We start from the raw sequence: 12,363 nt of genomic DNA, 5'->3' as shown, positions 1-12,363 counted from the left end.
CCCCTGTGTTCTGAGATTTTTAAACTGATTGATCTTAATGTTGAGTCCTAATGTTTCTGTGTTGAGTACTTTGGGAGCCTTTCATTCTGGAAATTCAAATCTTTCAGGGTTGGAACATTTTATTGAATTAGTTAATTGATAATTTATTTCTATGTTCTCTGTTCTGCTCTTGTTTGAAGTTGGCCCTCATATGTTTTCCATTTCTTTGTCTACTGCTCCATTTTCTTGGTGGTTTCCTCAATTTCATCTGCCAATATTTCTTTTGGATTTTTCTTTCTGTTGTCATTTTCTTAATTTACAAAAGGCCGTTTTTGTTCTCTGAATATTTTGAAATATATTCTGGTCTTATTTTGTAGATATGGTATTTTCTCTGAAGATAGTAATGATAGTTTTAACAAAAATTTATCTTCCAGCATAGTCACTGCTTTCTCTATGTTTATCCCTGAATGTTTGCCATCTTTTAAAATTATTCATGTTAGAAGCTTTCCTTGGGGCTGGAGTTGTGGCTCAGTGGTAGAGTGCTTGCCTGGCATGTGTGAGGCCCTGGGTTTGGTACTCAGCATGATATATAAATAAATAAAATTAAGAAAAGAAGCTTTCCTCAAATATCTTGTTAATCCTTGGTTGTCTGTAGTTAAAAAGAGTATCAGAAAGCCCATCTGAAGCTCCAAGCTTCCATAATAGTTTTCATCATTGGGTGAACATTGTACCATTTTGTGGGGAATTCCTGATATCAGTAGTTCTAGACCTTTTCTATTAGGTTGGCTAGATTTCTCAGAAAAATTGTTGAGGATTCCTGGTTGCAGAATTTAGCTTGACTGATAGCATCCTGGGATCTAAGGTGGGCTGGGAATTCTGGGGACATGGGATGGAATTTCAATATTTATTGCAGATCTTTTAGCTAGTGCTCATATTTTTGGTACAATAAGTTTGTCTCTTAATTGTCCCAATTATCTATGAGATAATCAATGGATTGATGTGCCTCAATTCATAGATTTCCCCTCTTATCACTTGTAGAATACTGATTTTTCAACATATGATCTAAGGACGTTAGGAGTCACTGAAATCCTTTCAGAGATTTGGTAAAATAAAAACTACTTAAAAAAATACCAAGATTTTATTTTATTTTATTTTCATTCTCATTCTATCATGAGTATTCTGTCAGATTTTCCAGTGGCTATATGATGTGTGATATCATAAAAGACTGAATGCAGAAGCAGGTAATAGATCAATTTTTTCTACTAAGCTAGAAATTAAAGAGATTTGAGAAAGGTAACATGATGCAGTTCTTCTAACTAAATTTTTTCTTTGAGTTGGAAAGTACAGTTATTTTTCATAAAATAAGTTAGTTATACGAATGTAGAATGAATTTATTAGTTATTTTTGAAGTGAATAAATACATAAATACTTAAAAGTTATGCAGTTCTAATTTCTCACATGACAAATGTAAGTATATATAATCCTCAAAAGCTCTTGGAGGTCCTTAATGTTTTGAAGACTGTAAAGTAGGACTGAGACCAAAAATTTGAGAACTTTTGCTCCAGAGAATAAATCTTTAGTGTTGTAAGAAGGTGAATAATAGGATGATAGTCACCTGGTCAGATAAAATTGAGGAGGGATCTGAGGATTCACACTTTTTTTGAACAAATTTCTTCTCTTTTATGCCTTCCTTTCAGAGACTCCTGATACTTTAAATAGTGGAGCTAAGGGACAGAGCTTGTTTCCCTGAAGGTGCTGTTAAGATGAATCGCCCTGTCCTGAAGGCTGATCTCTCTCTGGAGATGCTTCCTGTTATGTAAGGTAATACACTTCCTTGTTTGGTTGAGGTGATTGTCAATTTTAGCTGAAAAAATGGAAGCCCAGAGGACAGTGTTTCAAGCAGCTGGAGCAAAGCTTTCTTTGTTGATGATGAAGATGAAGGTTGTCCTAAGATGTGGTTACCTGGAGGCCATTGATGGCTTTGCCATCATTTTCAGGGGAGTGGTGGAGGCAGTGGTTTCTGTCCCACCCACTGCAGGCTGTCACTCACTGTTGTCATTTTTCTTTTTTTTAGCCCCCTTTATTTTCCTTCATCACAAGACTACAAGTTGTTGAGGTTCTTAGCTTAGTCCGAATGTTCTTCTCCTTTCTGTATTCTTTTCCTTGATGTCATCCATTCTTGTGTGTCTAAATGTCATTTCTAGGCTGATGTTGACCCAGCTTAGTTCTTTCTCTTTGCATTCCAGATTCGCATACCCAACTGCTCCCCTGACATCTCCAGGTGAATATTCGCTAGATGTCAAATTAAACATGCCCAAAGAGGATGTCTTGATTTTCCCCTCTCCTGCTCTGCTCAGTTTCTTCAGCTGTCCCTCTCTCAGGTCACAGAATCCTCATCCATTCAAATGCTGGCGCCAGACATCAAAGCATCACCCTTGACTTCCCCTTTCTCTCACTTCCTGCTTATAATCCAATAGGACCATTTAATTCAATCTGAAAAATATAAAGGGAGGCCGTTCCTCTCATTTTGTTGGATGCTGTCTTCTTGACCCATGCCATTCCTGTCTCTTGCTTGTATTGTTGCAGTAGTCTCCCTGTCGGTCCTCCTTCCATTATTGCTCTATTTCTACTATTATTCTCCTCCACCCAGCAGTCAGAGTTTGCTAAAAAATACAATGTCTATCATGTTTCTCTTCTTACTTTAAAACCTTCAGTTTTTGTTGTTGTTTGGAATAAAATTGATACCTGTTTCCAGGACCTACGAGACCTGACTACCATTTTCATCAGCATGATTTTATGTGGTCCTTGTCATTGTTTTCCTCCCCATAGCTATACCGGTCATTTAGTTTCTTGGACAGATTGTTTACTTGTGATACTCTAGCCCCATCTCTCACTATTTGGCAAGCTACTTCTGCTCTTTTACATTTCAGTTTAAATGCCATTTCTTCAGCAGGTATTTCCATCCACTTTATTTAAAGTTTTCCATGTGATATTCTCCTACTAAGCTTTTGATTTGATTTTTAAATTAAATCAGATTAAAATGATTTTTTGTTTCATGGAATAAATAGAGATTTATTACATAAAGGTTTTTCTAGGTGTTTTGTGTTTGGCTACACAGCAGAAAGGGTCTCACATTTGCTAAACTGCTGTCAGTGGACAAAGTGGTTCCCATCATGGCCTTAGATGCCTTATGGGCTGGGGATTTATTTCTTAGGGGAGTTTAGCAAACCTTAGCAACTCGGAGGAAAAATAGCAAGAAAAACATCAGAGACCATACTGACTCTTAGAACTACAGCATAATTATTTGAACTTTTCCTACTGAACCCATTAGAGATTTATTTAATAATGTTAGATCCCTTCAAAAATCAGTCTTTTGTCTTGGATTTACTGGGCATGTTCCTGAAGGAAATGTCTTGTGACTTTTCATTCTGATTTTTAATAACAGAGAATCGATAACTTGTTCCCATTTTCTGAAGTCTGCTGCTAACGTGTATCTTAAAGACCCCCTGAGGGAAGAAAAACAGGGACTCAATCCTTTATATTGCCAATCTTTTAAATTTTTACCCCTCTTGGTGGACATGAAGTGGTATCTCATTGTGGTTTTAATTTATATGCCTCTGATGACTAATAAGCCTTTCAGAACTTGGGATTTCTGGCTCAAGTAGTAGCTTTTTCTGGAAACTGGTGAGGTCAATGACCGGGAGGCCAAGCTGATCTGTAGATAGTCACATGATGACAGATGCAGAGTGTATTTGGAGAGTCCTCTTTCTCTTCTGGATTTTCACAATACACTGTGCCTCTTTTGTCTCATACAGGAAGATAAAGCTCTAGAAGCTTCTATGTGTTGGGATGTTAGGAAAAGTAAACCCCAAACAAGCAGACAGGGGATTCATACATTTTCTATTAGTGGCAAAATTGATAACCTTCTCAGGAGAAAAGAGGAAAATGTCCTTGGAAGTTCCAACTCAGGAAGAGGTGACAGGAAGGAATTGTGCCACACATGTACTGAGCTCTTACTGTGTGCTGGGCACTGTGCTTTGTTTCAGTTTGATCTTCAAAGTGACCTCACGAGGCAGGTACTGTCACTACCCTAATATTATACTAGAGGAAATGGAGGCTCAAGAAGGTTCTGTGGTTTGCCCAAGTCTCACAGGAGCAGGATTTGAACTCCAGTAACTGATGCTAGAGCATGTGCTCTTCACAGTTACGTTAATCTAGAAGCGTTCACCCTTACAGTAAGAAGCCATGTGTGTTAGTTCCAACTCTGTCATTTATAGGCTGTATGACCTTGGGCAAGGTCCTCAGCTTTGTGGAGTTTCAACCTCAGTAAAACTGAGAAAATGATAGTTGGCTTTTAGGGCTAACATCAAGGCTAAATGGAATTCCCTTGTATGTCAAGTGTCTGACATAATTTCACAAAGAAAGACCTTTAAGTGACCAATGATATGAACAAGTGCTCAAGTTCATTAGTCAACAGGGAAGTGTAAATTAAAATCACAAGGAGATATCACTTCATACCCACCAGGATGAAAGAAATTAAAAGATTACAATAACAAGTGCCGGTGAGGAAGTGAACTAATTACAATACTCTTGTGCTGCTGGTTGGGAGTGTAAATTGGAACAAAGCCTTTGGAAAACTGTTTGGCAGGATCTACTAAAGCTGAAAATGTGCATAGCCCATGGCTCAGCAGTTTCATTCCTCAGCATACAACCCAAGAGAAATGACAGTGTGTGGTCACCAAAGGCATGGAAAAATATTCATAGTATCATTCATAATATCAGAAAACTAGAAATAGCTCAAATGTTCATCAAAAGGAGAATGAATAAACACTGGTGGAATACTCCAATGAAATATTATTTGGCAACAATCTACTGATAAATGCATAGGCATATGTCACAGATATTATGATGAAAGAAAGAAGCTAGATAAAAAGTGCATGTATGATATAATTCCATTTATAAGAAGCTCCATTTATATGATTCCATTTATACTTCATTTATATGAAACTCAAGAATAGGCAAAACCAATCTTTGTTGATGGACTTTTAAACATTGATGCTAGGAGAAATGTATAAACTAGAAAAAAGACACAAAGGAAATTGTTAGGGTGTTGAAATGTTTCTTATCCTAACCTGAGTCATGGCTACCTGGGTGGAGAGAGGGAAAAATTCATTAAGCTATACATGAAATGTTTGTGAACATTAATGTAAGGCATGTGACATGCACAAAATGTTGATAGACAATGTACCTGGTAGGTAGTAGATACTCAATACACGTTAGAAGCTTTCTTTGCTTTGGTGTCTCCTGGATGAAAATATGAACTGAGGCTTGTCAGAGTTCCACCCACAAATGTAGTGATGCTTCGCTGAGGGGACATGGGGCCAATCCATCGTTCAGGAGGAAGACAAGGCCTCCTGCAGAAAGCTGGGATACCACCCAGGCGATGTAAAATTGACCCATTGAGGTCAAGCAAACCAAGTTGACATGGTTAGGGAAAGATTCATCACTACTGTGTGACTATGGGAAACCTCGTGGAGAGGTGGGATATTACGAAGGTGGACCGCAAGGCAAGAGAGCAAGGTATAGAAGTGGAGAGAGTTCAGGCCATGTCTCTGGAGAGATGAAGAACTCTATTTAACCAGAGTATACAAGGAAGTTGTGTGTGGTAGGAGAACTGGAGACACAGGGATAGAGCAAGTCATGAAATTGAGTTCCTGGATAAGAAGTTTGGACATAATTCCATTGGTGTGGGGAACTTGGAAGGGTTCTGAGTCACATTGTCAGACGTGTGATTAGAGCTTATTCTGGTGGATGAATGTGCCATGGATTGTTGTGAGCAGGAACAGCAAAATTCCAGATATAGCAGCTAGGGGCAAAGACCCAGGATGACTGACATAGAAACAGACTGGAAGGATATGGGACTCATAGGTTTTGGGGTTCTTCTTACCCATTTCTTGCCAGGAAAGTCAAGTTTATTCTATAGCCAATAGGCTAGAACCTAGGTGTCAGAGCTTGTATTAAGAATGTTGGCCATGTGTAAGCCCCTGTCTTATGTGTGATTTCCTAGAGACAGGGGTACTTATCCACTTATTTTTGTAGGACTGGGAGTTGGGAGGGGATTCTTGCAGGAGAATGGGAGTGAAAGAAGCAGGATAGGATATTGGAAGAACCTAAGCCAGGGTGGTGTCTCAGCTGGAGCTTTCTTCAACCTGATCTCATAGGAACTCTGGCTTGTCCTATAGGTAGAGTTGATTTATGAGCGTGCACAGGGCAGCATTGTGTAACCTTCTGTCGTCATGCCACTGGCTGTGCATTGCTTCCAGTGGAGGAGGTAAGGAGTGCAACCTCCTGGAAAGGCAGGTTCTTTGGCCCAGAGCAATTTTCTGGAGAAGGGCCAGTGGTGGGTCATTAGCAGCCAATACCCACAGCAGAGGAGCGTGTGCACACTAGTATGGAGAGCAGGATCACAGTAGGGCACCAACACCTCCGTGATAGCTCCTGTCTCTGGAGGGGATATTCCTCAAAATAAATTCCACCTTTCCTTTTTGCGTGAAGGCCTTTCTGGGCCATCCAGCCTGAGCTGGCCACTCCCACCCTTCACCACAACCACCCACCGCCCCTACCTTGGCCATCTCAGTCATTGACTCTTTACTTGCCTGTTTTCCCCAGGCAGAGCTTCCTGAGGGCAGAAGTTGGGCCTTGCCCATCTCATTGTTCCACTCGACCCCAGAGGCTGGCACCATCCTTGGCACAGAGGAGACAAGGCAACATTTCTGCATGTCACAGGTCCTCCACCTCAGAGATTCTTGTCCTCCATGCCATTGACATGGCCCTCTGCTTACCCTAGTCTCTTGTCAAAGTCATTTCCTGAATTCTGACCTTGAGACTCTGATGAGCCACATGTGAAAACCTGGCAGCAGTCAACTGCTCTGAGGGTCTTCAGCCTTGTTTTTTGGTTATATATGCCTTTAAAAGGTTTATTTAAAAAACAAGATGTAAGGTAAATTTCTTCTTCCTTTCCAAACGGCACGGTTGAAGACAATTTTACTGTGTCTCTCTTGGAGAGAGCAAAAACTTTGGCAATCTCCAAGTTGAATAATTATTTCCATCAGCAGGAAATCAGAACTGTGTCTAAAATGAGCAGGTAGTGGGAGAGCCTGACCGTTTAATTTCCTTTAAATGCCATTTGCAGGCATTCGGTGCTGAGAGGATCACTTGAGGAGTTAGGGAATGAAAGAGAAGTCAATGGAGAGGAAGCAAAGATTTGACAGACTCAGAAGGCTGGTGAATAGCTGGTATTCAAGAGACATTTTTCGGTGTTTACTGGCAACTGCCTGGGAACCCAGGGATACACACACAGCTGGAAATCCTGGCCCTCCCTCCTAGCCTTCTGAGCTGTGGAGATGCTGGCAAGACCCAGTCTACTTTAGTCTTTTGGAGGCACACTGTGATCACTTCCTGGAATGAGCTGTGGGTGGCTAAGTCACAGCCTCCTCAGGTAAACAGCTCTATCTATAAGAAAAATAATGCCTCTTAAGGGTCTGGGTGCCTCTTAAGCATCTGAAGCTGCAAGGTGGTGAGTGAATGAGTCCCATCAAAGAGCCAAAGGAGAGTCTAGGGACCCTGAGGGGCCATGTGTCATTTACCCTATGTATCTGGCATTCAGGCTAAGTCATCTCCTTTTTTAATGTCTGTAGGTGTCTTCTGTTTACACTCAAGCCTTCTGTCTAAAAGATAGTTTTTACAGTTGGGTTTAGTTTTAGGATGAAATTCAAATGTGTTACACACCTCCATGTGCTACATATGCCTTTGGCTAATCACTGGGGATTCAGAGAGATCACATTTTTATAGGGGAGACAGACGTTTTAGTAGATGTGGGCATATGATACCATGATATCAAGAAGGAAGGTGCCCTGTGCTGCACTGGAGTTGGGGTAGGGTTAGGAGGGATTGGTGAAACAGTAGAGCCAATTCTTTCTGGGCAGAGAGACCAGCCTATGCAAAGTCTCAGAAGTTTGAACAACATCTTGGGTTCAGGGCTGTCCAGCAGTTTGCTACGTCAGAGAATGAAGTCAGGCTGTGTGGACTTGACTTGAGGTGACTAGCGTTGCTGAAGATCATAGCAGAGACCTCATAAAAGACCTTCAGAAGATCATCTGTATGAAGGAGCAAAGCCCCAAGGGGGTTTAAATGTGACATTTCTCGGTCGTAATTGCTGGTAGTGGCGATGACAATGAATTGAATCTCCTAATAGTGGGACTTCCAGAGTCAAAGCACTGATGAGTGCGGTTTTCTTGGACAAAGGAGTTTCTGGAGCTGTCAAGTCACCCCACGCAGGTGATTCTGCCTGTTGGTGGAACTTCTTTTTCTGCTAGTTACTGTTGATAATACCTGAGCTTAAAGAGTGAGGAGAAGGGATGACCAAAAACCAGGCTAGCTGGGAAAGGGTGTTCCATTTTTTTTTTCCCAGAACACTCTGGTCAGTGAGGCCTTCTGTTCTTATTGACTGGCAGGGCATTCTGGAAATTAAGGAAATTTTATCATATTTATAAAAATTGGTGGGTTGATCATCAACTGCACAAGTAAATATGACCTGGGTCCCTAAGGTGCATTAGGTCGGCAAATACCGTGTTTCTTTTGCCACTTGAGGCTCTCTTCCTCTTCCTGTTCTGTTCCTATTTTAGTCCATTCTCAGCAGCTCTCATCTCTCTCTCCTGATTCCCAGTCCCATTACCGAGAAGTAGGGAAGACTGTTCTTCATCATTACGTTGACTGGGATTGTTACGGTGGTATCGATAATATGATTATGGTCATGTGATGATGATGATGATGATGATGATGATGATGATGATGAACAGATTCTGGGGCAAAGTCATCATGAGAGAAATAGGTTGTGGCAGTCAGAACAAGCAGAGTCCCCTGGTTCTAGCCTTGTTCTGTGTCCGTTGTTAGTAAACTATCAGACAGGCTTGAAGGAACTGGACCAAATCTCTAACAACCCTATTGGGCCTCTTGGAAATTAAGAAGAAAAATTTTCCAGGTTTGGTGGCTCATGCCTGCTGAGGCAGGAGGATAGTGAGTTCAAAATCTCAGTAAAAGCAAGATGCTAAGCAACTCAGGAGACCCTGTCTTTAAATAAAATACAAGATAGAGCTGGGGTATGGCTCAGTAGTTGAATGACCCTGAGTTCAATCCCTGGTACCCTGCCCCCACCACCAAAAAAAAAAAAAAAAAATTATTTGACTAAGTCTCTGATGCTCTGTCTGCTTTTAGTGGGCAAAAATCTAGATAAAGAATGACTTTGTAGTCCCTATTCCTAGCATAGTTCCTGAAACATGGTTGATACACAGCATACTTGTTTAATAAATAGAAGAAAGGCAAAGTGAACCAGAAGGTTGAGTTACTAGATCTTCCCTTAGGTTTAGATTCTAGTACTTGGGGCCTTGTTATATCCTGAACTACTTCAGGCTGCTTATGAACTAACTCTGGAATATGCCAACTTTGACTAGTTACCATGTATTTGTTGAGCACCTACTCTGTCCTCAGAGTATGTGTAGCTGAAAATATCAAAATGCTCCAGAATTCATACCCCCGTGGCTACCCTGGAAGAGATTCTCTTTACTCTTTTCCTTGACCAGAATCACTTCACCTGGCTCGACACAAACCTTATTTCTTTGGTGCTCCAGGAATTCCATGGTACGTGCTCAAATGACTAGTACTCAAAAAATTATCTGTGAAAGCATGGGGACAAGCCATTTGTGGACCTAACACTAATGATGGTAATTTCTGGAATTCGAGGATGTGAAGGTAGACTTGGGCTGGGAATCTGATCTCGCATCTTCCCTGAATTGTTTTATGACCTTAGGAAGCCCTTGGCTGAAGTAAGCCTCTTTTCACCATCTGTGAAATGAGAGATTTGGATCAGCACTTCCCTCGTGTCCCTTCCAGCTCAAATATACTAATATTTAAAGTCTATTAATAGGAATCTTTAGAACTCTGGATTCAAAGATATAAAAATGTGTGAGCCTTGGGGCTTTGGGCAGAATATAAAAGACTGAAAAGTGTACCTGGACCTTGGAACTTACTTCTCCCTTGCATAGAAAAGGCTTGTTTTTCTTGCTTATGAAGGATAGACAGGAAAACCTACTGTCTACTCTGGGGTGCTGTGGCAATTAATTAGTTAATGTTTGTCGGGTACAAAAGGAACAAAAGGCACTGTATGTAAAAAGTCATATAAATGCTAAGTGTTATTGTTTTTCATATGGTTTTCCCCTATTCTATTTTAGTTTCATATCAGAGTAGTCATAACAGCATCAGTTGGGGCTCCTCTGGCTAATTATGCTGCCAATAAAAGGAGAAAAAAAATTCCTTTTAAATTTCCATTTTAATTTCTCTCTGTCTCTGACCCCCTCCTCTCATTTCTCTAGTGCGTTGTTCAGAGTTGCTAACTACTCAGGGGTCAGTAAAAGTAATCACTTCTGCTATCTCTCCATGCTCATTGCACTCTGTGTTACCAACACTCTTCCACAAGTTAGCAATTGGCATTTCAGGGCTTTTGGGGCCAAAGCTATGAAGGATCCACAAATCAACACCCCAGGGGATCTCTACCCTAAGAGGCTCCTTTCTCTATAGGAAGGACATAAACTAGTCCCTCCTTCTGCCTCATGTAGAATGTGTCCAGGTTGGTGAGGGCAAGGCTGTGGTGTTCTTGATGAGTCACATAGTAAATTGTGGGATGACTTATACAAATGTACATTCCTTTGTACATCAGCTCTCTATTCCCATGATAATGCTAAGTAACAAAACAACCTAAAATTCAGCAGCTTCAGGCAATAAGCATTCATTAATCTAAGAAGCTGCCAATTGGTGATTTAGACCTGACTTAGCTGTGTATTTGCTTATGTCTGGGTGTCTGCTGGATATTGGCAGATAGCTGTTTTTGAAAAGAATGGCAGAAGAGACTGAACTCTACCCCACTGTTTGGTCTCCCCTTTGTGTAGCATGGGTGTGCCATTCTTGGGTATATTGTAGAGGTACAAATGCTACTCAATTGGCCGAAGAAAGCTGCATGCCTGAGTCCAGATTTGGGAGGGACATGGCAAGGGCAGGGTACAGGATGGGGTGAGGAATTGGATCATTAATGCCTCAGCTCTAGCCTTTCTAAATCTTTGGGGTTAGGGAATTTATATTTCAAACAGTTCCCTGGATTCTTCTGATCATCAGTGAAATTTGAAAACAACTGGACACAAACAAAAGGCAGCAGAAAAATAGAACCTTGTAGAAGACATGAAATTTCCAGCTGCCTGGGCTGGCCTTGCCCCCAGTGCTCCTTGCCCCCAGTGCTCCTCACCTGTCAGCTTTCCATTTCTTCATCTCCAGACCTGAGTTAAATCTCTTTGACAGTCAATGAAGTCGTGTGCACTGTGACTCCATGACAGCAAGGCCCTATGGCACTGGGTCAGGAACTCTGGCAGAAGGAGGAAGAACAGTGAGGGAAAAATGCACGAAGGCTGGGAGCCAAGGGGAAACATGGAGAGATGTCGGAATGCTAAACCAGTCCCAGATTGTGGGGTGCCTTCGGTAGCTGGGATATGGCAAAATCAGTGGTTAGCTCATATGTGGCCCCCTTTTGGAGATAATCGAATCAAGTAGAGGGTGGAAATAAAAGTGCCATGCCCTAAAACAGGGTTTCTGTGTTCAAAGTGGAGCCTCATGTCATGAGCAGCTTTTTTATAAAACTGCTGTGTTGAATACAGTGTGCTTTGTGGGGGTGTAATTATGGATTTTTTTTTGTTGTTGTTGTTGTCTTTCACTGTTTTGCTACATATGTTTGGTGGGACCGATCCTTCCTCTGCTCTTGGTTGACGCTTCAAGTGGGCTTCATGATTTTTCTGGTCACTCTTGAGAACACAAGGTTGTCTGGTTAATAATTCAAAATCTATTTTCTATGTAGAAGTCAAAACTTTGAATTTGATTAAGGTGATATTGTCCCATTTTCCATTTTCCATTCCATCACTTAAGGACTGCTAAGGAGAAGGAAGCCTGCACTCAGGAGTAGTAATATGGATGGCTTCTTCTTGCTTCCTCTGACTTCAGTGTCTACCCTTCCCACCTACAACTTTTAGTCATAGTTTTTGCAGGTGTAGGATTTAAAGAGAGGAGTAGTAAGGGACACACGAATACCTTTACTTGATGGGGAGTGGTGGGGACTTGGTGTTCTTTCTGAATCTTTCTCGTGGAGTTCTGCAAAGACCCCCCTGTCTTAGGTTGGGTGCAAGGCAGTGGCAGGAACTGGATGGGAAAGGTGAGCAAGCCAGGGTGTGATTTGAGACCAAATCCCAAGGAGAGTCACTTGAGTTGATTACAGAGAGGCACTCTGAAATG

The 12,363-nt window shown here is 41.3% G+C and overlaps 1 long non-coding RNA gene across 8 annotated transcripts in view; it reads left to right on the top strand.

Moving 5' to 3' along the window:
- Window positions 1-12,363, top strand: part of LOC306645974 — a 778,688-nt gene that overhangs the window by 31,161 nt on the left and 735,164 nt on the right. For 7 of the 8 annotated variants that reach the window (XR_013759773.1, XR_013759774.1, XR_013759775.1 and 4 more), the window contains exon 2: window positions 1,677-1,800. This is a non-coding gene — a long non-coding RNA (uncharacterized lncRNA). Of the gene's footprint in view, window positions 1-1,676; window positions 1,801-2,225; window positions 2,957-12,363 lie in introns of those variants that run through there. The other variant, XR_013759780.1, reaches the window with a different exon arrangement.

The sequence above is a fragment of the Sciurus vulgaris genome (assembly GCF_902686455.1).
Source record: "Sciurus vulgaris genome assembly, chromosome: 16".
Classification (NCBI taxonomy): Eukaryota; Metazoa; Chordata; class Mammalia; order Rodentia; family Sciuridae; genus Sciurus; species Sciurus vulgaris.
Note: the sequence above shows the minus strand (reverse complement) of the source record. Positions and strands in the feature narration are given on the sequence as shown.